This window comes from Pleurodeles waltl, chromosome 12, assembly GCF_031143425.1.
Source record: "Pleurodeles waltl isolate 20211129_DDA chromosome 12, aPleWal1.hap1.20221129, whole genome shotgun sequence".
In the NCBI taxonomy this organism is placed as follows: Eukaryota; Metazoa; Chordata; class Amphibia; order Caudata; family Salamandridae; genus Pleurodeles; species Pleurodeles waltl.
This window is the reverse complement of record NC_090451.1, coordinates 545,449,796-545,475,566: the sequence shown is the minus strand read 5'-3', so window position 1 is coordinate 545,475,566 and position 25,771 is coordinate 545,449,796. Positions and strand designations below refer to the sequence as shown.

Genomic DNA, 25,771 nt, shown 5'->3' with positions numbered 1-25,771 from the left:
CCAGATATTGCCACAATGTCCTGTACTGGTCATGTGGCCTCAAATGTTGTTACTGCCATGATGTAGACTATTGCTGGTATTGAGCTAGGATTCCTGTTGTGAGGGTGAGGACATGCATCAGCGATAGTTTGCCTATTTAATTTGTTCCCATTGCATGTTCCCTTTCCTCCATGGTATCACTTTAGTGGAACATATAACCCTGAATGTTACAGATATTGGGGTTACAAGTATTTTTTGTAAACCAGACACCATTTCTACAAGGACCTGTTTGTAACATTAGTATGTTCCACATACAGCCTCAGTAGAGTTTTTTACCTTCAATAAATGTGTTGACACTTTTGCTCTTTGTAATTGCAACATGTTTTCCTAAATGGGGGTTCAAGAGTTTCCCCAACATGGTGGTGGAAGTTGGAAATGATAAAGGAAATGCTACAAATAGTCAAACAAGAGTCTTGTACTCTGTGTCCATTACATTTATTCTGATGAATAAAACAAGTGTGAGGTGAAATAAATTAAGGAGAGTCTATCATAGTGGATGGAAACATGGTAGTAGAGCCAAATGGAGTTTGAGGTCCAATGTCCAAAATACTACTGTCCTCTGCAAAGGTAAATGTGTCCATGAAACAGTCCACAAAGTGAATGGCAGGCACAGAAGTAGGAAATTAGATTTGGCGTATTTTGGAGGAGGTGGAGTGGTGGTGTTGGCCTTGCCATCCTATGCTACTGGTTCAGATGACCGCCCCCTCAGAGGAGGGCGGGGACAGGTGCAAGGATTCGAGTGGTAGGGGCAGGCTCATCCTGTAGCAGGGCCTCCCTGTCTGTGGCTGGCAGTGTTGTACTTTGGCAAGATGTTGAGGGACCACATACAAGGGCAGATGGACTGTGATGGATGTCAAACATCACCCCAGTCAAGGAGCACAAATTGGAATTGATGTTCTTCACCTCCGCATTGTTCTCCATCTGTACCTGCTTAATGTCCCAGAGCTCGTTTAAGACCTGGCCAATTACGTCTTGGAATTGTTGGACTGATCCCAAAACTTGGTTAAAGGTGGTCTGGCTAACTAACATCCCAATGGCCTCCCTTGGCTGGTCCACAGATTTCCTCCCACGACCCCTACCCCCACCCCCACTAGCCAGAGCCCTAGAAGTGTGCCCCAAACCACTGCGCCCTGGCAGAACTGGAGGCTGAGTTGTTGGTGGCTCAACAGTAGCCAGGACTGGGGGGCACATGATTGGTGTGTTGGTTCTCGGTGTTTGACTCACTGGAGCTGTGTGGCCAGACAGACCAGTTGGACCAGCTTACTCCTCATCATCCAGACTTGCAGTATTGGAGTCCTCACTGAAAGCTGAGCTGGAGTGCAGGGGTCTTGGCTGACAGGTGATAGTACACTGGGCTGGGTGGTTGGACCTGTGAAGGATACAGAGGATATGTGTTTAAAATATAGTTTGTGCATTATATGTGTCTTTGTCTACAAAAGGCCCAACCCAAAACCTAGAAAGAGTGAGACTGACTTATTGGGCCTTTGTGTTATTTTCATTATTTTACTCGTGCAGCCTGATTTAGATAGGTGGGGAGCTTGTGCTCACCTTGTAGAGATGGCCTGAAACGTTAACATGTTATTTCAGATTTGTAGGTTACAAGTGACAGACATTGAACTCAACACAGTTGTGAGTAGATTGGAGTACTTGACTATTCCAAGGCCTAGCAGGCAGCAAAACACTGGACCCAAAGTGGTTAATAATGCATGTGATACTGTAATTACTAATCATATGGAAAGTGATTTTTCACTTGTGTGTGGCTACTGATTCTATTCAGCATGCCACAACACATTTTTGTATATCTTGGATTCAACATACAATGAATAATGTAAGCATTTTCATAATTAATTGTAGCTATGAGCAGGTGTCAACATGTTTGAGATACACAAGAAGTGATATTTTAATCAATAGCATAACATGGTGACTGACGAATGCACTCGTTTTTTTTAAAATGTGTGTGCTTTTGGAAGTAAAGAATAGTGTAACAGCATTACATTCCACTATATTTTTCCAGATCCAATAACAAAGCATAATGGTAGTTGAAATAATCTGTTGACAGCATTGACAACACTTGCTTCAGAAATAAGTTACACATATCACTTTCAAAAACTATCTTAGAGATAAAAACACGTTTGCAACTGGTACACACATATGGATATAATGTGACTATGAGAAAATGCAACTTAGGAACACCATACTTTCCTGGATGTCGTTTTGGACCTGTTTGTGTAAGCACAACAACATACATTGATAGACAGTAATGGGCAGAGCCCATGCAAGGGATGATCCATGGGGAGCTACACACAATCTGACTATCCATATTGCATTATGTTAGAAGGAGAGCTACACCCACGCAGCTGGTAATTTGTATGACACAACAGAATTTGTTTTTGTTCCAAATTAGCTATATCTGTGTTGCTAAAATTGTTGCAGCATTCTAAATGTCTACCTAAAGGGCAGGACTCCATTGGTGATTAGGGAGACATACATAGCTGTGTCTCACCAGTCTGCACTCCACCAGGGAATCCAGTCAAGCCTTCAGGATGGAGGATTTGCAGGACCTTCTCCTCCCAAGGAAAGAGTTGTAACAGGGGGAGCGGAGAACCACTACCAATCCTCTGAGACTCCAGGTGATGCTTGGAGGCCGGTGAATGAACCTTCTCCCACAGGTCATTCCACCTCTTCCTAATCTCATCCTGTGTGTGCAGGTGGTGGCTACTGCTGTGACCCTGTCAGCTATTCTGGTCTACATTTGCCTTTTCTGGGAAAATATAGTATTTTGGACTTGTGGTCCAAACATTTGTGGCTCTACTCTAATGATTTCATCCACCATGACAGATAATTTTCTCTCTGTAAAACAGGGATTTCTTTTCCATGTCATTGTGAAATATACCTTAACAAAATTAGTCCTCAAAAAGTTAAGGGTGCAGTGAAAAATATTAGATTTAAGAAAAAAGACACAGGAGAGTTAAACAGAATAACAAAAACCTGTCTCCTATATTGTGAATATGGCTGGCTGGCTGGTCGTCTGCAGTGGAATGGCAAAGGATCATGGTCTGTAATGGAGTGTGTTTTATAGTGTGCTTTGCAGGTATTCACAATTGTCCAGTTTGCAACAGGTGTGGGCTACTGGCATCCAACTAATTGTCACAGCCATGGTACTATACTGAATGGGTTCCGTGATAGACTCCTGTGGTCCTGGGCTCGCTGCTGACACACTGCCAGCAAGACTGTGTGATATAGATAGGCTTGGCGGGATGCCTCCATCAGGACGGTGATGGAGTACCAATCATTGGCATTGGAGTCCGCCACGTGAGCTGTGGGATGCAGCTGGCGTGACGGAGTACACTCCGTTGTGGCGGTCATTAGTTTAGCTGCAATACAACTAAATATGGTGGGCGGGAGACCACCGAGGTGATCGTCTTTTCAGGCCCACCGCTGACACAGCTTGGCTGTAAGACCGCCAACATCTAAATCAGGCCCCTGGTCTAATCTGGAGTAAGCCCCAGAGATGGAAACGTATTATCTGGAATGGGGATGCTGGTGTCTCCATAAATCAAAGAGCCCTAATTTCTCCACAAATCAGGCCAGTGGGGTAACTTGTTAATTTCCCACCTAGGTTTCAGAGCGGTCAAATGATAGTTGCATCACATCATTAAAATCCCTGCCTAGAATATGGAGGGAGCTGGGGGTCTCTAGCAAGATATCTAACAATTTAGGCCATGTGGGGGCCTGGAGATGGGGAGGGTGCATAGACACAAATCAAGGTAAGTTCCTGCCTAGCCCATGTGCCTCTAAATCCTGCACATCTACTCTGTGGGTCGGTCCATCTCCGGGTCAACATAAAGAGGTGAGGGGGGTATTTTATCAATATTGCCAACCCACTGGAACCAGAGGTGTAGCCCAAATGGGCCAGGGCCACATATTCTCTCATCCCAAAAAGGCGAAACTGAGTACCCTGTAAATCTGTCTCTTGCAGCATGCCATTTCGGGTTGTAAATGTTTAATATAGGTTGTTACGAAACCCACGTTTGATTTTATTTCCCAACCCATTCACATGGGGTCACAGAATTGAGTAGTTGTTTTGATACCCCACCTGCTGTCAACTGCCTCCCGCAGCCCATTTGTCACCACTTCCACACCTGTTCTCCAAAAACCACTACTGTAACTCAGAAAAAGAAAAAACTGTAAAACTCACCCTCCAGTAACCATTCCGCCTCCACACTCCCACAATCTTTATGCATCAAACCGCATCAACATACGATAACTGTGCGCAAGAAGATACAGAGAGGTCTGTTGCCCGTCCCCCAAGAACATCCAAAATGATGTAACACTAAATCACACAAGAAAACAGGAAAAAAGGAAGAAGAAAAGGGAGAAAGGAGAGAAGAGACAAAAGAAAAAGAAATAAGAGCGCAGAGCTATATATGTAGACAAGTGTTCAGAAGCAGAGTTCAACTGTGCTTCCCCAGAGAGAGGGGGTACGCTAGGCTACTGTTGTCTTGTCGCTGCCCGGACCTCCAGCAATCGGGATGTCATTTCAGGGGTTGGTGTGCTCTGTATCCAAGCTGTGAATCTACAACTGTTGTCCCTGGTCTGCCACATCTGTCTGTAGTGCTGCGATTTCGACAGCCAGGGTATGCAAACTTTCCACCTCTAATGATGCGTCCCCCCACCAGATCCCAACAGCGGAGTCTTGGATAGAATGCGCCCCCTGGGCTTCTTTGGGGCAAATCTATTGTCCTCCTCTGTGTCCGTGGACAGTCCTTTTCCGTGGCCCGTCACTTTCTTCGGGTACGGAGTACTCCCTCTGGTCGGTGTGGGCCTACTGCTCTTCCTCCGTATTCATTGATGACTGGTCTTCGGTCAGGCCCCCGGTTCCCTAGATGGCTGCTGACTGGGTCTCGCATCTGGCTGCAGTGGGAGTCTGGACTGCTCCTCCAGCAAGGCCCAGCCTCCTCTGGCGTCTGAAAGAAGAGGGCCCTATCTTGATACAGGACCTTCAGTTTGGCAGGAAAGAGCAACAGCTATTGGAGTTGGAAGGCATGCAGTTTAGTTTTTACTGAGTCAAACGTGCATCGCTGATGTTGAATCTCCCGACTGTAATTAGGAAACACCACAATTCTGGAGTTATCAAAGCATCATAATTCCACCTTGTGGTGAGCCTTGTGAAGAATCATGTCTCTGTCCAGAATGTTAAGAAACTTTGCTATTATGGGGCAAGGCAAAACCCCCGGAGGAAGCTTTGTCCCAAGGGCCCTATGTACCCTTTCTACTACAAAGCATGTGGAAAACTTGTCAGAGAGGAAAGTGGTCATCAGCCAATTGGCTAAGAACTCATTGGTGTTGGTGTCCTCCACCCCTTCTGGGAGTCCAAGAAAGCAGAGATTATTTCTGCGTGCTTGATTTTATGCATCCTCCGGGTGCCAAATCATGTCCGCAATGGTCTTGTGGGTCTCCTTCATCCCCTTCTTAAGTCTATGTACCACGTCCTCCAAATCTGGGAGTCTAGTCATGGCCTTAGTCACTCTCTCCGATATGTTACTTAAGACTTAGAGCAAGAGGGATACTTCAGAGCATATCTTGCCTATCTTGCCCTCAGGTGTCTCTAGGGGACTGAATCTTCTGGAGGAGGGTCGCGTTGTCAGGTATGGAGGATGCATTGACTTCCTGCTCTGGCAGGAGAGCCGTGGCCCTTGTGTATCTGTCCATTTTGCCTGGTTGCGATTGTTTGACTTCCTTGTCCTTTGCATTGTCCAGGGTATTTTCCAATCTGCTTTAGGGTGGGGCAGAATGCCATACAGCACGCCCCTGCTGGATGTGCTGGGGGCAACCTGAGGCAGGGATGTCCTACAGTCCTACAGAGGATGGTAAAAGTTATCTCCTCACTTAAGGAGCAGGACGCCCATGCCAGGAGTCTTCACAAGCTTTCGCTAAAGCCACCTCACCCGCAGTGTCGTGCTTCAAGCTTGCCCTCAATCACTGTTGTCGCACTGGACAGTCAGGAGATCCAGCCATGCCCGGTATGCATCAATATATAGTACTCTAAGTGGGGCCAGAGGTTAGGAAACCCCTTCAGAGGTCCTCACAAGTGGTGGTGTGCTTAAGGGTCCCAGGCAATGGTACCACTGCATAACCTGGGGTTTGGAAGGTACAAAAATACCCTGACGGCTCACAGGCTAATCTTCACACATCACTTATACAACAAGTCCGCCCATTATTCACCTGTGATAACACGCTGTTTAAAGCAGCTGTTGCATCATAGTCTTTAGACTCTAAGATTTGGTTTACCTGTTCAACAGCCAGCTGAGCTTTTGGCTCATAACCTGTAAAAACACGCACACAAGAGTACTTTTTAAAAAAGACTGCCATGTTGAGACAATAAAGTTAGTAACTGTCTCAAAATTATAGCGCTCCAAATATCTGTACCTTGCTGAAAGTCAAATGTTTCCTTGTGGCTCCATGATAATGGTGGTTCCTGCAGGCGGAACAAACAGATTGGCTTAAAAATAAAACAGTGCACCTCTTTCATTTTTTAAATCATAGTGGGTGTCGCTGTTGGGAATGCTATATACATAGTCCTGATTCTCAACCATATTGCTACAAACCCCTGTACTATCCCAGCTCTGACTATAAAGCCTGTTCACCCCCTCCCATTCTGACAGGCCCTTCTGTGGAATGGCTCTGACCACCAGCCCCTCCTGCACGGCCCTCCAGCTCAGCTATGAGATACTGTCCACGTACTGATGATGACCCTTAATCCTTACAAAAACTCTACAAAGAATATTACAAAACCTCTACAAAGAATATTACATCACAACCCACGGTTTAAGCAACAGAGTATTTTCTACGTTTGTAACACATATTTCGACCATGCCTGCGACCTCATAAACAAACAGGGAAACCTTCCCCACAGACCATTTCAAAAGGGCACCGCCTGGCCTCCACACAATGAAACAACTGCCGCACTTCACCACATGTACTAAGCCTGAAAGCAGGGTTCTTCGAAAAACAAGCCACTCCGGACAGAACAGAGTTTTTACACTTGCATTCTATTAAATACAGGGTGTTACCAGGGCCTAAATTCTAAACATTTGCATAATACAAAAGACAATCTCAGCATATTAGAAATAACTCATTTTTTTAACCCTGTGTCAGCTTCCTGCCATGTTGACACATTGACATCATTCACCTGTAACTAACTCTCTTTAAGCCACGCATGAACTTACACACAAACTGTTTTTTTTCTGCACGTTTTGGCAATAGGTTTTGAGGGGCCAGTGTAACACTATGTATATTTTCACCGCTAAGTGCTTAAGCTAGCACTTGTTTGTAACTTTTAAAAAAAGGACTTTTCATCCCATATGTAGGAGGCTGGCCTGGCTTGTAGTGCGTACCAAGGGGTACTTACACCTTGCACCAGGTCCAGGTATCCCTTATTTGTGTAGAGGGGTGTCTAGCAGCTTAGGCTGATAGAAAAGGTAGCTTAGCAGAGCAGCTTAGGCTGAACTAGGAGGCGTGTAAAGCTCCTACTATACCACTTGTGTCATATGCACAGTATCATAAGAAAACACAATACACAAATGTACTAAAAATAAAGGTACTTTATTTTTATGACAATATGCCAAAGTATCTCAGTGAGTACCGTCAGTATGAGGATAGCAAATATACACAAGATATATGTACACAATACCAAAATATGCAGTAATAGCAATAGAAAACAGTGCAAGCAATGTATAGTCACAATAGAATGCAATGGGGGCACATAGGGATAGGGGCAACACAAACCATATACTCTAGAAGTGGAATGCGAACCACGAATGGACCCCAAACCTATGTGACCTTGTAGAGGGTCGCTGGGACTGTAAGAAAACAGTGAGGGTTAGAAAAATAGCCCACCCCAAGACCCTGAAAAGTGGGTGCAAAGTGCACCTAAGTTCCCCAGAGAGCACAGAAGTCGTGATAGGGGAATTCTGCCAGGAAGACAAACACCAGCAATGCAACAACGATGGATTTCCAGACGAGAGTGGAACAAGGGGACCAAGTCCAAGAGTCACGATCAAGTCGGGAGTGGGCAGACGCCCAGGAAATGCCAGCTGTTGGTGCAAAGAAGCTGCTACCGGATGGTAGAAGCTGTGGATTCTGCAAGAACGACAAGGGCTAGAAACTTCCCCTTTGGAGGATGGATGTCCCACGTCGTGTAGAGGCTTGCAGAAGTGTTTCCGGGCAGAAAGACCGCAAACAAGCCTTGCTAGCTGCAAGGGTCGCGGTTAGGGTTTTTGGATGCTGCTGTGGCCCAGGAGGGACCAGGATGTCGCCAATTAAGTGAGGAGACAGAGGGGGCGTCCAGCAAGACAAAGAGCCCACTCAGAAGCAAGCAGCACCCGCAGAAGTGCCAGAACAGGCACTACAAAGTGGAGTGAACCGGAGCTCACCGAAGTCACAAAGGAAGGTCCCACGACACCGGAGGACAACTCAGGAGGTCGTGCACTGCAGGTTAGAGTGCCGGGGACCCAGGCTTCGCTGTGCACAAAAGAAATCCTGGGAGAGTGCACAGGAGCCAGAGCAGCTGCAAATCACGCGGTTCCCAGCAATGCAGTGTAGCGTGGGGAGGCAAGGACTTACCTCCACCATACTTGGACTGAAGAGTCACTGGACTGTGGGAGTCACTTGGACAGAGTTGCTGAGTTCAAGGGACCTCGCTCGTCGTGCTGAGAGGAGACCCAGAGGACCGGTGATGCAGTCTTTTGGTGCCTGCGGTTGCAGGGGGAAGATTCCGTCGACCCACGGGAGATTTCTTCGGAACTTCTAGTGCAGAGAGGAGGCAGACTACCCCCAGCGTGCACCACCAGGAAAACAGTCGAGAAGGCGGCCGGATCAGCGTTACAAGGTCGCAGTAGTCGTCTTTGCTACTTTGTTGCAGTTTTGCAGGCTTCCAGAGCAGTCAGCGGTCGATTCCTTGGCAGAAGGTGAAGAGAGAGATGCAGAGGAACTCTGATGAGCTCTTGCATTCGTTATCTAAAGAATTCCCCAAAGCAGAGACCCTAAATAGCCAGAAAAGGAGGTTTGGCTACTTAGGAGAGAGGATAGGCTAGCAACACCTGGAGGAGCCTATCAGAAGGAGTCTCTGACGTCACCTGCTGGCACTGGCCACTCAGAGCAGTCCAGTGTGCCAGCAGCACCTCTGTTTCCAAGATGGCAGAGGTCTGGAGCACACTGGAGGAGCTCTGGGCACCTCCCAGGGGAGGTGCAGGTCAGGGGAGTGGTCACTCCCCTTTCCTTTGTCCAGTTTCGCGCCAGAACAGGGCTGGGGATCCCTGAACCGGTGTAGACTGGCTTATGCAGAAATGGGCACCATCTGTGCCCATGAAAGCCTTTCCAGAGGCTGGGGGAGGCTACTCCTCCCCAGCCCTAACACCTTTTTTCAAAGGGAGAGGGTGTAACACCCTCTCTCTGAGGAAGTCCTTTGTTCTGCCTTCCTGGGCCAAGCCTGGCTGGACTCCAGGAGGGCAGAAACCTGTCTGAGGGGTTGGCAGCAGCAGCAGCTGCAGTGAAACCCCAGGAGAGGTAGTTTGGCAGTACCCAGGTCTGAGCTAGAGACTCGGGGGATCATGGAATTGTCTCCCCAATGCCAGAATGGCATTGGGGTGACAATTCCATGATCTTAGACATGTTACATGGCCATGTTCGGAGTTACCATTGTGACGCTATACATATGTCGTGACATATGTATAGTGCACGCGTGTAATGGTGTCCCCGCACTCACAAAGTCCGGGGAATTTGCCCTGAACAATGTGGGAGCACCTTGGCTAGTGCCAGGGTGCCCACACACTAAGTAACTTAGCACCCAACCTTTACCAGGTAAAGGTTAGACATATAGGTGACTTATAAGTTACTTAAGTGCAGTGGTAAATGGCTGTGAAATAACGTGGACGTTTTTTCACTCAGGTTGGAAGGGCAGGTCTGTGTAAGAATTGTCAGAGCTCCCTATGGGTGGCAAAAGAAATGCTGCAGCCCATAGGGATCTCCTGGAACCCCAATACCCTGGGTACCTCAGTACTATATACTAGGGAATTATAAGGGTGTTCCAGTATGCCAATGTAAATTGGTGAAATTGGTCACTAGCCTGTTAGTGACAATCTGGAAAGAAATGAGAGAGCATAACCACTGAGGTTCTGGATACCAGAGCCTCAGTGAGACAGTTAGTCATAACACAGGTAACACATACAGGGCACACTTATGAGCACTGGGGCCCTGGCTGGCAGGGTCCCAGTGACACATACAACTAAAACAACATATATACAGTGAAATATGGGGGTAACATGCCAGGCAAGATGGTACTTTCCTACACCATAAAAGTAGAAACTGTGCAGTACAATATATCTGAAGGTGAAAATCATGTAAAAGATATAGGGCCTCATTCCTGGACCGCCAGGGCCGGGGACGGAGGAAGCACCGCCAACAGGCTGGCGGTGCTTCTGGGGCAATTCTGACAGCGGCGGTAAAGCCGCGGTCAGAAAAGGGGAACCGGCGGTTTCCCGCCGGTTTTCCCCTGCCCCAGGGAATCCTCCACGGCGGCGCTGCAAGCAGCGCCGCCATGGGGATTCCGACCCCCCTCCCGCCAGCCTGTTCCTGGCGGTTTACACCGCCAGGAAGAGGCTGGCGGGAACGGGTGTCGTGGGGCCCCTGGGGGCCCCTGCAGTGCCCATGCCACTGGCATGGGCACTGCAGGGGCCCCCTAACAGGGCCCCATTCAGATTTTCAGTGTCTGCAAAGCAGACACTGAAAATCGCGACGGGTGCCACTGCACCCGTCGCACACCAGCAACTCCACCTGCTCCATTCGGAGCCGGCTTCATCGTTGCTGGGGCTTTCCCGCTGGGCGGGCGGCCTTTTGGCGGTCGCCCGCCCGCCCAGCGGGAAAGTCAGAATGACCGCCGCAGTCATTTGACCGCGGTGCGGTCTTCTGGCGGTCTCTGCCCGGCGGGCGCCGCCCGCCGGGGTCGGAATGACCCCCATAGGCCAGAATTGTTTTACCCGCAGAAAAGCTGGTCCGTTGTTGTCCGAATGCTCACCGAGATACATCGCCACTCTTTTCTCCATGTTGATCCGGAAGATTCGTTGTCGACAGACTTAACATAAGAGCTAGAGGCTGATTCTGGCTGGGGTCTCCCATGAGCGGCATTTTATACTTAGTAGAGACTGATGATTATGCACAGTTTTTCATACCTCCAAAGCCTATGAACTTGTCTAGAGGTTGTCAACAAAAGAGTTAATTAAATTAAATTGTTAGAGCTTTGTTGGTGAAGTTGGTCCTAATTTGGGGAGGGGGGAATAGGACCCATCTGCGTTTGGGTTCCATTTCATATGAGTTTGAATATGTCTAGACGTATTCAACAAAATACGTACTTAAGTTCATTTTTTTTTTACTGACAATCATGAGGCGATGGCTACTTTTGGGAGACAGAGGAGCTGGGGGAGTTGCCGTCTGTGAGTATTTCTTAACACCTCTCATGGAGGCCTTAGGAGTCCCTATCTGTCTCGCCATGGATTCTTGCACTCCTAAGCTATGTGGCAAGAATCCTTGTGGGGAGCCAGAAAAGGGTTCTGGTTCGGGGGCTTATAAAAGCTGTTGTTGCAGGCTGTGGCATCTTCTCTTCATGCTCGCCGCTATACATTAGAAAAAGTTTTTTTTTTACTTAATGGAAATCTTTCTCTCACCCTATCCTGGCTTTCTCTCTCTACACCTCTCATGTTGTATGCCCCCACCTCTCCTATAACCCCTCTTTCTAACGCTCTTTATAAATCTCTCTCTCTCCCTCCACAAGCTGCTGTTTCTCCCTAGCCCTGGGGACCGTCTGTTATGCTATATAATACAATGTATCAATTTTGTCTGTACTTGACAAACCCCCTACTCCCACTAAAAGCGGCATAAGAAATGGGAAGCCTCTATTAAAAACATGCTGGGCTTGTTCAGGCATAATCTCACTCGGGCCTGCGGCTGGCTGAATAGGTCTGGGCTTGTTTTGTTAGAGACTCCAAGTCTGTACAACCTAGTGAGTGCTGCAATTTTGCCTGTGACAACCCCCAGACACAGGGCCTGTGGCTACTTTGACAACACCATAACCAAGTGGTAGGGCCATGAGCACGTGACTAGCATGTAACTAGGATGATGTCACAACACAAATTACTAAACATGGTCATGTGATCCCGGAAGTGATATCACTTCTGGGGAGGGCCCACTAACAGAAGTGATGTCACTTTGGGGGCGGGATAACATTTGTTTGAGACTCTAGGATCCCATTTTTCTACCTACACACTTGAAACAATCTTCCAGAGAGGAGGAGAGCCACTCAAATTACTTATCACAACTGTCTACAGAATGTAACCAATGGTAAAGAACAAGGTGCGGGGGCAGCAATGAAAGTGGTGGGCACCAGAATCCAACCGTGATTCTGGAAACTGTTCTGAATCAGAACTGTAATGTGAGTGATTCCTTTGGACTATGCCCCGTTGCAGCATGCCAACACCAGGACATATGCAGGGGCTCATGTATATTAAGCCCATGCATTGCTCTGTGAAGCAGCAGCCTGCAAGGGACAAAATGACTCTTATTTTCCTTTCTAGACTAGCACAGCTGAGTAGCACTTAGTGGGCTATAAATAAACTTGGGAGCAGTTTGGGGATAACCTCTGCACCACTAAAACGTCACACTTTGCCACCAAATCAGCAGCCAAGATAGTCACATCAAGCATGCCACTACAAACATTGCCAAGAGATAAAGTCAGATTTGAGAGTGTGTTAGCTCAAACTTCGGGTGTATGCAAGAGTGTGGCCTGTGTGTAAGATAACTAATGACTCTCATTTGGACAGCTATTTTGCAGATTTGGGCTTTCATTTAGTAAATTGGTGGACTCTGGGAAATGCAGTCTTGGTTTACCGAAGTCAAACTAACACATCTGAAAAGGAACCAAGAAAACTGAAAACACTGTGCCCTGGGGTGATAGAGTCTGGCGAGTGTATTGATGTGCACTCTGTAAGAATGTCAGGTGTGTCTATATGTGTAGATTTACACTGATAACCACAGTACACAATACAAACTACATTTTTCACATAATAGTAAATGCTGAATGCAATATGTAAACTGCAAACTGTGTGCACTGTTTTGCAGTTGATGCATTAACACTGAGCTATTTAATAATTTAACTTGAACTATGGTGCACACACCTTTTCAACCAGTGCATTAATCAGCTGAGCTATCATACAAGTATTATAACATAATAAAATAGCAACAGATTCCTTAATCCCCCCAATTATAAAAGGCATTCTATTTGTGCTTGATTAAGTATGTCACAAAGGCTTTACTATCATTTGTTTGCATGCTGCCAATTTCCTTGGAGTTTAAGTTTGTAAAAAATGCATACGCTGGCTGACACTGCACGACTGTCAACCAGTTGTTTCTCTAAAGAGGGTGAAGTCAGGGGTTCAAAAGGGTGATCCCATTAGAGTGAAGGGAGAAAAGGGAATCTTGGGAGGTGGATAGGAGTCACCAGTTGTGCATATGGTGAAATAAATAAGCAAAATCGTTTAAAAAAATGGATACAAAAGTAGATGCTGGTTTATTATAATTAAGGACCTATTACTGCACTCCAGCACAGCTGCTTTCCAAATGTCAACATTTCAGAAGTTACTCATTTGTACTACAGAACATTTATTAAGACCTACTAATGACATACTTAAATTCTATATTACAGTAACAGTAAAAATAACTACAGAAGCATGCAGTAAGGACTACAACTCCTATATAACACCATCTCCCATGACATAAACAAAACAAGAAAACACAACTGATAAGAGAAATGAAAAGAAAGGAATAAAACATCAATAAACTTAAGATCTAATGTAATTCCTGAACCTAACAGGTGCAGTTCTACTTCTACTACTTCTTATCAAATTGCCACCATCTCCACCTCCCATAACAAAATCACTGTCCCCCGTAATATTTGCATTGGTACGAGTCTCATACGTTACATTAGAATTGTCAGTCGAATCTCCAAAATGATACCAATCTCCTTAGGTCACATGATCACCAACCACATTTTGACTCATTCATTTGTTATTTGTGATATCTGCTTGTTCATTGCTTAGCTTAACAATAGTATTTTTATTCCACAATCCTTTACTTTCAAGTAATACAGCCCCTTTAGATACTCTCTCAACTTTTCCTGGTTTATAAAATTCTGATTGACCTTTCATCACCTTCATTGTTTTTGTAACTGGAACCCAGTCTCCTGGTTTTACATCCATATACTTTACATATTTCACTCTTTCAAAGTATTTTTTACTAACATCTTGTCTTATTTTTACATGTTCACGAACACTTTCTAAATTCAACTCACCATTTTTGTGGCCTACCTTTTTACCCAACCCTGATGGGTTAAGCATAGTTTTAGGTTTTCTACCTCTCAACAGAACAAATGGGGCAACACTTGTGGTACTATGAGGTATAATATTAAAACTCCAAACTTTCTGATGTAAATAATCTGCAACATTTAATTTGCTGTCAAGTGCAGTTTCCACACCTTCTTTTAATAATCGATTTGCACTATCAGGCCATTAGAATACGGACTACATAATGGCACATTAATCTGCTTGACATCATACCTTCTAAGAAGCATGCACATCTCATCAGAAATAAAGTGTGTTCAGTTAACGGTTACGATTTCTTTTGATGGGCCTTCCAATTGAAACAGTTGTTCCAAAAATTCCACAACTGACCGTGTATCAGTAGTTTTCACAAAAGCATAGGATAACCACTTGGAGTGATAGTCAATTGTTGCAATAAGATACTTCTTTTCACTACTCAAATATTGAATGGACCAGCGAAATTGATTCCAATTTTCTCCCATGATGCTTTTGTCCATTCCACAGGATAAAAAGAACTACTGACTTTCCAAAGTTTGTCTGAGCACAAACACTGAGCACACTTATCCACTTATAATTTAACTTGATTATCGATACCAGGCCACCAATAGTGTTGTTTGGTTTGGTTAGCTGTTCCAGAAATTCCTAGATGTCTTTCAGAAGCAAGCACAATTATTTTAGTGCGTGATGCTTTTGGTTGCACAAAAGTTTCTTGCCTCATAACTATATCATTAACAAATGACAACTCTGGTGCAACTTGAGAAAATGACCTAATTTCTAAACTCATACTTTTATCACACAGCCAACCACACATGATATTCTTCTTGACTGTGCACAGACATTCATCACTTTCTTCACTATTCTTCAGTTCCTATTCTGTAATTCTAAAATGTCCAATGCCATCTGATACAGTCATGACACAGTCATCTTCTTCAAAATCTCTGCTACACACATGTCACTCGTTCACCAGCAGTCTCGAAAGACAATCAGCTCTAACATTTTTCCCTCCAGGCACATATTTTATTTCAAAAGTGAACTTTTGCAACCTAGACAGAAGCCTAATCAATCTAGAAGAAGCCGTAATGGAACAACCGTTTCCCAAAGTATATATCAAAGGCTTGTGACCTGTATACAGATCAAATCTTGTACCCCAAATAAACATCTTAAACTTTTTATCTGCCCAAGAACAAGCAAGAGCCTCTGTTATGCCATTAATTGTGTTTGACCACTGACTTTGTGTTTCGCCACTGCGCATATTAGTTGTTCAATGTTCACCAGTAGCTCATTACATGTTGTATTCAGTTTAGCTGCCTATTGGCTTTAACGTGGCATTAGACATTACATTTTGTATTCAGTTTAGCTGCCTGTGGGCTTTATTGTGGCGTTAGACATTGCAGTTGAGACATTGCAGATTAGCTGTGTTTTTCCACGTGGTAGACCAAGCTGTGTTTTTCGTATTTTGTTCACGCCGAACCCTAGCGTGATAAGAGAGCGTATATTTTGTGTTTTTCCCTCTCTACCCAGCCTTGGGAAGGAACGGGCTTTAGGAGATCTGACCAACCTCCAACGGCTTGTTTTTTTCCCAACTCTACATGTTTTGACTATTAGAGAAAAGGGCCTGTTAGCAGGCTTTTTCATCATAAGAGGGGTCCCTGGGCAGCAGCAAGGGGAATTTTCCAAGACTTCAGTCAGGAGCGGACACTAGCTGCCTGACCTCCCGTATTAGTGGAAAATCTCTTTCTCGCAGTTGAACAGGAGTCATCAACTTGCAGGCGTAAGAAAGATGAAGAGGAGTGATAGGCCTTATGGTGATGAATTTTGACTTTTATTCTTTGCTTTGAAGTTATGCTATAATATAATCACATATATTTGCTGTGTACATTGCAATTGAGAAGTACTTTGATATATTTTCCTTTAATTGCTGTGACTACTTTTAAACGTGTGCTTCCAACCTACAAATCTCATCTCTCAGGAACCTCATGGTGAAGTAATAATAAATGTTTTCTTTAAACTAAGAAGTGCATTCCAGAGAAGTTTTGTCAGCTCGGCCATAAGATAAGTGAAAGCAAAACAAGCCTCCCTCTGAATTGTGCTGTATTTTTTCGCTTTCAATCAATGTCCTTCATGTGAACGCAATAGTATGTTCACAGTCATCCACAAATTGGCTTAGCATGGCACCCAAACCTAGAGAGATTGGGTCAACTGTAATAACTCCTTTCACCCCTTGAATGAACGGTTTAATGGCAGAGGCATTTATGATTAAACCTTTGATTTTGTCAAATGCTTCTTGAACATCATCACACCACACAAACTTAGCATTTCTTTTTAGTATGGCTTTTAACGGCTGCACAATCAAAGCGTATCCTTGTATAAACATAGCATAGTATTCACTCAACCCAAAGAATGCCCTTATGGAATTTTTATCCCTTGGTACAGGTGCATCTGAAATAGCTTTCACAAGAGATATTTTAGGTTTTATCCTTTCATATGACACATTATGACCCAGATAATCTACTTGACTGACCACAAAATTGCATTTCTCTCTATTGACTGTGATACCATGTTTCTCTAAATTACTCAGCACCAAACCCAAGCGGTCATAATGCTATTCAAGATCTTCGGTATGAATAAGCATATCATCTTGAAAAGTTTGAATGCCAGACTCACCACCAAACATTTGGTCCATAAATCTTTGGAAAGCGCTCGCAGCGAATGTCAACCCATATGGCATCCGTCTGTTCATGTATGCCCCAAATGGGATTATGAATGTCGTTAAAGGTTGAGAATCTTCAGTCAATGGAATGTGATGATATGCTGACCTTAAATCAATTGTAAAGAAATATTTAGTAACCTTTCATAATAATGTCATAACCACCGAAAACTTTCAGATTGACATTTGTTTCCTTCAATAATTTCTTTGACCATAACTTCCTAAATATGGTGTCAGACTGGATAGTAATAGGTGGAGGGGCGTGGCCTGACTCCGATGGCAGTGGAAGCCTCTCCGTGAGGCTCCCGCCATAGATCCCCACTCCGGTCCAGTCTGCAAAGAGGTGGACCCCCTGCGCGCCCCACGGACTAACAGCAGGGTCGGGGGGGTCCGGAGACTCATTTTTCGGGGTCCGACCCCGGAAGAAGGAGAATTTCGGGGCCGAATTAGCACCCGTCGGAGTGCCGCGAGGAAGGGAGAAAAAAGAAGATGGCGGCCGCGACTTGAACGGCGTTTCTGGAGGCGGAGGACCCAATAAAGGCAGGTTCTTGCTCCCTTCCAGTGTATCCCCCCGGGAGTCAGAGAACGAAGGGTGCACTGGGGGATACTTTTGGGGACTAATATCGACGAACAGAGAGGGCCGGTATTGCGGCGGAGACCAGATAGGGACCGCGGGGCGTTCGCAGCGCGGCGTCCCGCGCCATAAGGCTGAATCGGACGGGACTCGATAAGGGGCGATAGCGCCGGGATCTCTCCTGGGGCTCCAGAGACAACCTACCTTTGGCGACGACTGTTTGAGAGAGACGCGGTGGACTCGAGGGGCCTTTCCCGGTGCGGCCCGACCCCTTGTTCCGCCGGAGGGGGGCTGGGGCGAGAAAGGCGAAGCTAACGGTTAGAAGAGGCGAACCCGGACGAGACAGAGAAGCGGCGCAAAAGTCCCCGTACTGCGGAGATTCCCCCTGACGACGCGGCGCTGTGTGCACAAGAGCGCAGGAGATCCCCAAATTCAGGTTGAGAGCCACTCCGACTTGAAGGTTCTCCCTATGAACAACGAAGTAATCGGGCTGGATGAGATCGCACCCTGATGCACGGACGAGACGGTGAAGCGGCGCAAAGGACCCCGAGCTGCGGAGATTCCCTCGATTGCGCGGTGCTGAGAGCATAAGAGCACAGGCGACCCCAAAATCCAGGATGAGAGCCAGTCAGACCTGAAGGTACCCCCCATGACCGGTGAAGTAATTGGGCTTGATGTGATCGCACCCGGACTAGGAGGAGGGTGAGAGGGGCCCATCCTTCTGGAGTGAAATACCCCTCGGGAATGGTCAGTAGTGTAGAGTGAGGAGGATGGCTGGTAACAAGAGGCGATAAATCTCATACGCGGGCATAGTGTGCTGGAAACAGTAATTTATTAATGAAGGACTGGAGTTCCCCCTGGCGGAGCAGGGCACCGAGTTGTGCCGAAAGAATAAATGTTTAATGACCATTGAACAATCGTAGTTGAAGCTACACCTCAGAAAATGGGTAAAACCGGTCGCCGAAGAGACACAGAACAAAAAGAGGGGCCCACAGTTGAGACACAGGCAGATACGCCCGAACACAGAAATGTCGCCTCGGGGGGGGGAACATACCGATCCCACACTTCAAGATGTCCTGCAAGCTATAACGGCTTCCCGGGTAGCACTGGAGGGGAAAATTGATGCATTAGCCACGGATTTTACAGTACTACGAGACGATCACCGCCGCCTGGCTGAAAAGGTGTCCACCACAGACAGACAACTTAAAGAGCTCTTCCCGGAGGTCAAGGATTCTACTAAGGCCACAAAGCTGCTGGAGTCCAGAATTAGGACCTTAGAACTAAGAGCAGAAGATGCCGAGAATAGGTCACGGCGCAATAACATTCGGGTGATTGGAATGCCTGAAAGTGTCCCTCAAACAGGCCTGGCGGAGTTCCTCGAGCGATGGCTTCGAGAGGGCTTAGTGGGCGATGGACTTTCTCCCTTTTTTGCCATTGAAAGGGCTCATAGAGTACCGGCGCGCCCTCCCCCACCGGGAACCGCCCCGAGGCCTATAATAGCCAAGCTGCTCCATTACCGAGACAGAGACTACCTATTGCATCAAAGCAGAACCAAAGGAGATCGTACAATGGACAACCACAAGGTTCGTATTTTCCCAGACTTTTCTCGGGAAGTTCAGAAACAAAGGGCCACCTTCAGTGCTGCAAAACAGAAACTGCGCCAATTAGGTCTGCAATATGGCATGATGTTCCCGGCAAAACTTAGAGTAGTAACCAAAGAAGGGACACAGTTTTTCACTACGGCGGAAGAGGTATGGCAATGGCTTGACCAGCTTCCACAAGAGGGGAATGGTCCTCCGGGACAAGTCTCCGGTCATGAGCGGAAGAGAGAGGCTAAACGCAAAACGGCCCGTACTGTAAACAGTCCTTCGCATGGGGAGATGCAAACGGAGAGGCGAAAAGCCATGGAGGCAGCAGCTTCATTGAACGGCTCGGATTGCGGGTCACAAGTGCAGTCTGCAGCGAACTGTGAACCATCTGATTCAGAGCATGAGTCAGAATCCTCTCGGATATCCGACGGATCGGGACCAGTCATAACTCCGGGCACCTCTGACTGTATCATATGAAAACCCTCATACCAAACTGCTCTTGTGACAGTTGTCCTAGTAATGAAGTTTTCCAGTGGCGGACAACGTGGTGCTTGGTGAGGAGAGAGCACTGGCTGTTGCGGTGGAGGTTATCCTCATCAGATGGGCGAGAAAATGGGTCCACAAGCACTATGACACCCTGTAACCCGGTAGTGGGGATCAGAGGGATGGCCCACTCCTTCGAAGAACTTGGAGTAACCCCAATTACAATAAGCTAGTTAAGATTTTGAGTCGTTTGGATGAGAGCTGTTTTAACTTTTGTCCTGGGTAGAGGGAGTTGGGGTGTTAATTGTTGGGGTATGTTTAGGGGGAGTGATGAATGGTGGGTATCTATCACTGATCTACTGATGGTGTGTGAAGTGAGAATAGGGTGCCTAGTGGTAAATGCTAGCCCTACACGAGATTGGACACAGATGGGGCTTGAAACACAGCTATGGCGTCATTAGGCAATTATAAATTTTTATCATGGAATGTACGGGGTATGCACACAATGGCCAAAAGATATAAGGTATTTTCGCATTTGAAGCGGAGGGGGATTCAGATTGCGCTGCTTCAAGAAACACACTTAACCCAGCCTGAAGGGCTTGCTCTGCAGAAAAGGTGGAGAGGCCAGACATACTATACCTCTTATTCTGCATTTGCCAGGGGTACTTTGATATGGATCGGAGCTGGGGTCCCATTCCAACTTTTGGACAAGCTCATAGACCCGGAGGGTCGTTTTGTAGCAATCCGAGGGCGATTGGAGGGAAGGGATCTGGCGTTGATTAATGTCTATGCCCCGAACGGGGATCAGGGGGAGTTCTTCACTCGCTTATCGGGCCACTTGGCCGCCTATAAGCAGTTCCCCCTCGTGATGGGGGGCGATTTTAATTGCGTGGCTGATCCTTCTAGAGATCGCTCCCACCCCCCGTTACACGATTCTCCTTTGATGAGAGTAGCAAGATTATTTTCTTCCTGGCAGGAGAGTTGGGGACTAGTGGATATCTGGAGAAAGTTGCACCCGGGGGCCAGAGACTATTCCTTCTTCTCCCCTTGGCACGAGCTCCATGTCCGTTTAGATGTGTTTTTCTGCTCGCCGGACATTTCCCCTCGAGTGCATAATGTTGAATACCTGTCCCGCACTGTCTCCGATCATAATCCTCTTTTATTGGAGATAGGCTGGGGTTCACCCCCTTCCTGCATCCCCACCTGGCGGCTGAAGATTGAATCCCTAGAAGACAAACCCTTTCAGGAAGAGCTAAGACAGCATATTGTCCATTACTTTATAGATAACGAGGCTTCGACAAATAACCCATTGATTGAATGGGACGCTTTTAAGGCGGTAGTGTGAGGGCGTTGTATTGCGGGTGCTGTGGGGGTCCGAAGGTCTTTACTTAGGGAGACTGAAAAAGCAGAGAGTGAACTGCGGGAGATGGAAAAAAAAAGGCCTGAAAATCCGCTCCTGCAGCCCTCTATCTTAGAGCTTAGAGCAACGGTGGCTGACTGTGTGGAGCGCCTTAGATGTTTTGACTACCAAAACTATATTACACGGGCACATGAGGAGAGAGACAAAGCAGGTCGGATGTTAGCTTGGGTGGTATCGCAAACACATAAAACGTCGCCCATCCTGGAAATGATCTCGGAGGACGGGAATTCCCTTTACGGGCAGGAGCAAATTAACTCTCACCTGATGGCCTTTTATGAACGATTATATAAAAGCACTCTCTGTACAGACGGTAGCTCTATCGATAATTATGTATCTGGACTGCAGTTGCAGACACTGACGCCAGATGCTACGCCACAACTTGAGGGCCCCATTACACAACCAGAGATTCGAAAGGCCATTAGTGAGCTATCGAGGGGAAAGACTCTGGGTACAGATGGTCTTCCCATCGAATTCTATGCCGCATATATAGATCAGTTAGCTCCTAGACTCGAGATTCTATATCAATCTGCCAGAGATAGGGGAATCTTACCGGCAACAGCGAGGGAGGCAGTAATAATACCCTTGCTTAAAACAGGGAAAAATCCAACGGAAGCTGGGGCATACAGACCTCTATCCATGCTGAACCTGGACTACAAGATCCTCAGTAAGGTTCTGGCCACTAGACTGCTCCCCCATATGACAACACTAATTCACACGGATCAGGCGGGGTTCATCCCGGGGCGCAACACAGCGGATAACATACGCAGATTTATAGCAGTCATGAATGATCGAAAATCGGCCAGCTCAGCCCCCGGAGTCCTCGCAGTCGATATAGAAAAGGCCTTTGACAGCTTGGAGTGGTCATTCCTTTATACAGTGTTGTCCCATCTTCGATTTGGACCGGAATACATTGCCTGGGTCAGACTGCTGTATACTAAACCCATTGCTAGAGTACGTACGGGGCGGATCATATCCAACCCCTATGTCGTTGAACGGGGTACCAGACAGGGATGCCCCCTATCGCCGCTGTTGTTTGCACTGGCTATGGAGCCGTTGGCGGCGGCGGCGCGTGGGGGGAGAGGGGGCCCTGGTATTGTGGCAGGGGACAAGAGACATCAAATAGCATTGTATGCAGACGATCTATTGATTTTCCTAGACGATATACACAGAGACCTACCCCGGGCCCAACAGTTGCTTTCGCAGTTTGGTGAGCTATCTGGTCTACGGGTGAATTGGGGTAAGACCGGCTTGTTTCCTTTGAATGCTACAGTAACGCCTCCATTAGAATTGGGAAATGTCCGGTGGGTTCCAAGATGCCTCTCATACTTGGGGGTCAAGGTTTTTCACGACCCACAGGATATAATCGACAGCAATATTGGAGGCGCACTGAGTTCTACCCGATCCAACATGGCTTTTTGGCAAACCTTGCCTTTATCTGTGGCGGGGAGGGTAGCCATCCTTAAGATGGTGGTACTGCCTCGTCTCCTGTACCATTTCACTGTCCTGCCGGTATGGGTTCCTAGGGCCATATTTACAGAATTGGAGACCATGGTCATAGCATTTATCTGGGGGGACAGTCGAAAGAGAGTTGCTCTGTCCAAACTTCAGAGGCGTTCAATAGACGGTGGCCTAGCAGTCCCGGATTTTGAGGCTTATTACTTGGCAGCGCAACTTCAATGGTTGGCACAATGGATATCCAGCAGGGCTGCAACAGGGTTGAGGGTTAAGGCGTTTACTCCCCCAGAAGCTAGATTATACGAACTGTTACTAGGGTACCCGAGTATGGGGAAGAATGACTCCCCTGAGTTTAAAACCCTTGCGCGATGTTGGAGGAGATTTTTGCGTAAAATCAAAGTAAGGGCTCCTTTCTCCCCGGACCTGCCCCTCATGTCCTTAAGGGCTTTACCTCATCGTGGTGACTGGGGCGGCCTCCGGTCCTGGGTGGAAGCTGGGATACAGTCGGTGGGAGCACTGTTTAGGGAGGGAACACTGATGTCATTTGAAGCACTGCGGTCACAATTTAATCTACAGAGGGGACACTTTTTACTATTTGGCTCTGTGGCGGCTAGTATCAGAAAACATTGGTTAACAGGAACTGGGGGGCCCGCAACACAAACGACCTGTACATATTTGGTGTCCTCTTCGGGGGCCTCCAGAGCAGTTTCTAACCTTTACAACAGAATTCGGGAGGATATGGCCACACCTTTATCTCAGCTCAAGTCGTCCTGGGAGATAGACCTAGGCACAGCTATATCCGACGAGGATTGGGAGCGTACGCTTGGTGGTTTTCCTAAGATGACTCGCAATGCCAGATTTAAGCTGATTAATTTTTATGTCCTACATAGGGCTTATCTCACTCCTGAACGGATCAGCAGATACTTTGGGGTGGAGGGATTGGGATGCCCGAGATGCGGGTTGGAGAGGGCTGAATTTGGTCATATGTTCTGGAACTGCCCTGTTGCGGAGGGATTTTGGGCGGAGGTGTGTAGACTGGTGTCTGGAGCGATGGGAAGAGAAGCCCCTTGCACGATAGGGCAATGTTTGCTAGGGTGGTTTCCACGCACGGCTAAGTACAAAATAACCAACAGATTCAGGGATCTGGCCTTTGTATTGGCTAAAAGGGAAATAGCGATATCCTGGAAAAATCCGATTGGACCAAGATTGTCTCAATGGTCCGGAGAGCTAATTAAATGGGCTGGATGTGAGAGCTCTGTCCTTCATAGTGAGGAGAGAAGGGGTAGACGGCCCCTGGGGGCGGCACAATGCTGGGATGCAATACTTGATTCCTTTAAAGAAGAAAGCCGGGTGGATCCAGTGCCCCTAAGCGAAGGGTGATAGGATGCCATTTTGAAACTGTCAATAGTCCCAAACAAATAGTTGCAGTGTAAGATGACCCAGAGGTGAGCCTCTAGGTGTAAACTAATCGGAGAACCACGGGCATGGTAAGAGCAGAGGGCTGACTCCTTCATATCACATCTACACACAAAACGACAATCTAGGCATACTACTAGTATCATCACTGGGGGGAGGGTACAGTTGGGGAGGTTGAGGGATGGGGAGTGGGGTAGATAACATGACAATAGAATGCTAGTTAAGTGGGAATGAGTGAGTTGGAGTTCACTGGACTTGTGGGTATGTGAAAATTGCTCTATTTTCCCTTTTCTTTTTTTTTTTTTTATAGCTATGTACTCACGAGTGTTGAATTGCCTACTTACTGTCGTTAAGAAATGCAATAAAATTTGTTTACAAAAAAAAAAAAAAGACTGGATAGTAATAGGTGAACCAGAATCAGCAATTTTGTTTAAATTAACCTAGTCTATCATACCTTCACACATTGGACCTTTACATTTCTTGGAAGATGAATTTGCTTTGACTACATCAACCATTAGTAAAGCATTGTTTAATCGTTCACAAAAGATTTCTTCTTCTAAACACACTTGACTAATCTTAGCTTTGGGTTTGACTGCTCTGCACACTCCTTAAAAATGCCTTTTTTTTTTTTCACAATTGCTGCACTTCTTACTTTGTGCTGGACATGATGGATTATTGCCCAAATTATATTTAGAGCTGCATCTGTAACAAATACCAGAAACCTTTTTATCAACTGCTTTCTTAAACGTATTCTTGTTGCCTATAGCATTAACAACATTCTCTTCAACATCACACACTGCCACTGTTTTTATATTATTTTTAAGATCTTCATCTAGAATTTTAGATTAAATTAAAGAACACTCTATGATTCCTAGCTATGTCCATTACTTCACTTAATTATGGATTTTTGCATGTTAGAGTGTGTTCTTGAATTTCTTGTTCTAACAATCAAAAACAAGTTGATCTCATAAATATATATACAAATTAGTACCACATTTTCGTTTTGCCTCTAGGACTCCTAAAACTGCTAGATAGTCTACCACAGACTCATCAATTAATTGTTTTCTTTTAAAGAAGTTATGCCTCTCAAGCATAATTGAAGGTTCATCGATGTATTGTTTACTCATGCATGCTAAAGCTTCAGTGTATACATCCCACGCTTCATCTCCAGAAGATGCAGCCACTTGTGGTAGATTGTCAAACACTTGCTGACCAGATTCCCCTACATGATTGAATAGTAAAACAATACAACAACTAGCCCTATATCCTGTGGCATCAATAGCAACTTAGGGCCAGATGTAGGTACAAAAAAATGAGCGACTCGCAATTTGCGAGCATGTGCGACTCGCAATTTGCTGTCGCTAACTGGAATGCAGGTAGAATTTGCGGGGTCGCTTTTTGCGACCGCGCAAAAAACGGACTCGCAATTTGCAAGTGGGTGTCGCAAATTGCGACTGTGCTGAAATTGAATGCAGGTGCTGCAGAACACTCCAGAAACCACTCCAGAACACTCTGGAAAACACTTCCTGGCACATGATGATGACATCACAGCCAGGAAGTTTACAAATACACCTGGGAGGAGGGAGGACCACACCCTTTTTAACTGCTGCACAGCTAACAGAGCAACAGCAACCATGGCTGACACTCCCAGAAAGAGAAAGC

General features: G+C 46.3%; 1 long non-coding RNA gene across 1 annotated transcript; it reads right to left on the bottom strand.

Annotated features, from left to right (window-relative positions):
* Positions 1-416: 416 nt before the first annotated feature.
* LOC138268167 (uncharacterized) lies at positions 417-17,144 on the bottom strand. Its single transcript, XR_011199944.1, has 3 exons — positions 17,130-17,144; positions 6,469-6,517; positions 417-1,408 (listed from the first exon to the last, which is right to left on the bottom strand). It is a non-coding gene; the product is annotated as an uncharacterized lncRNA (long non-coding RNA).
* Between the last annotated feature and the right edge of the window lie 8,627 nt (positions 17,145-25,771).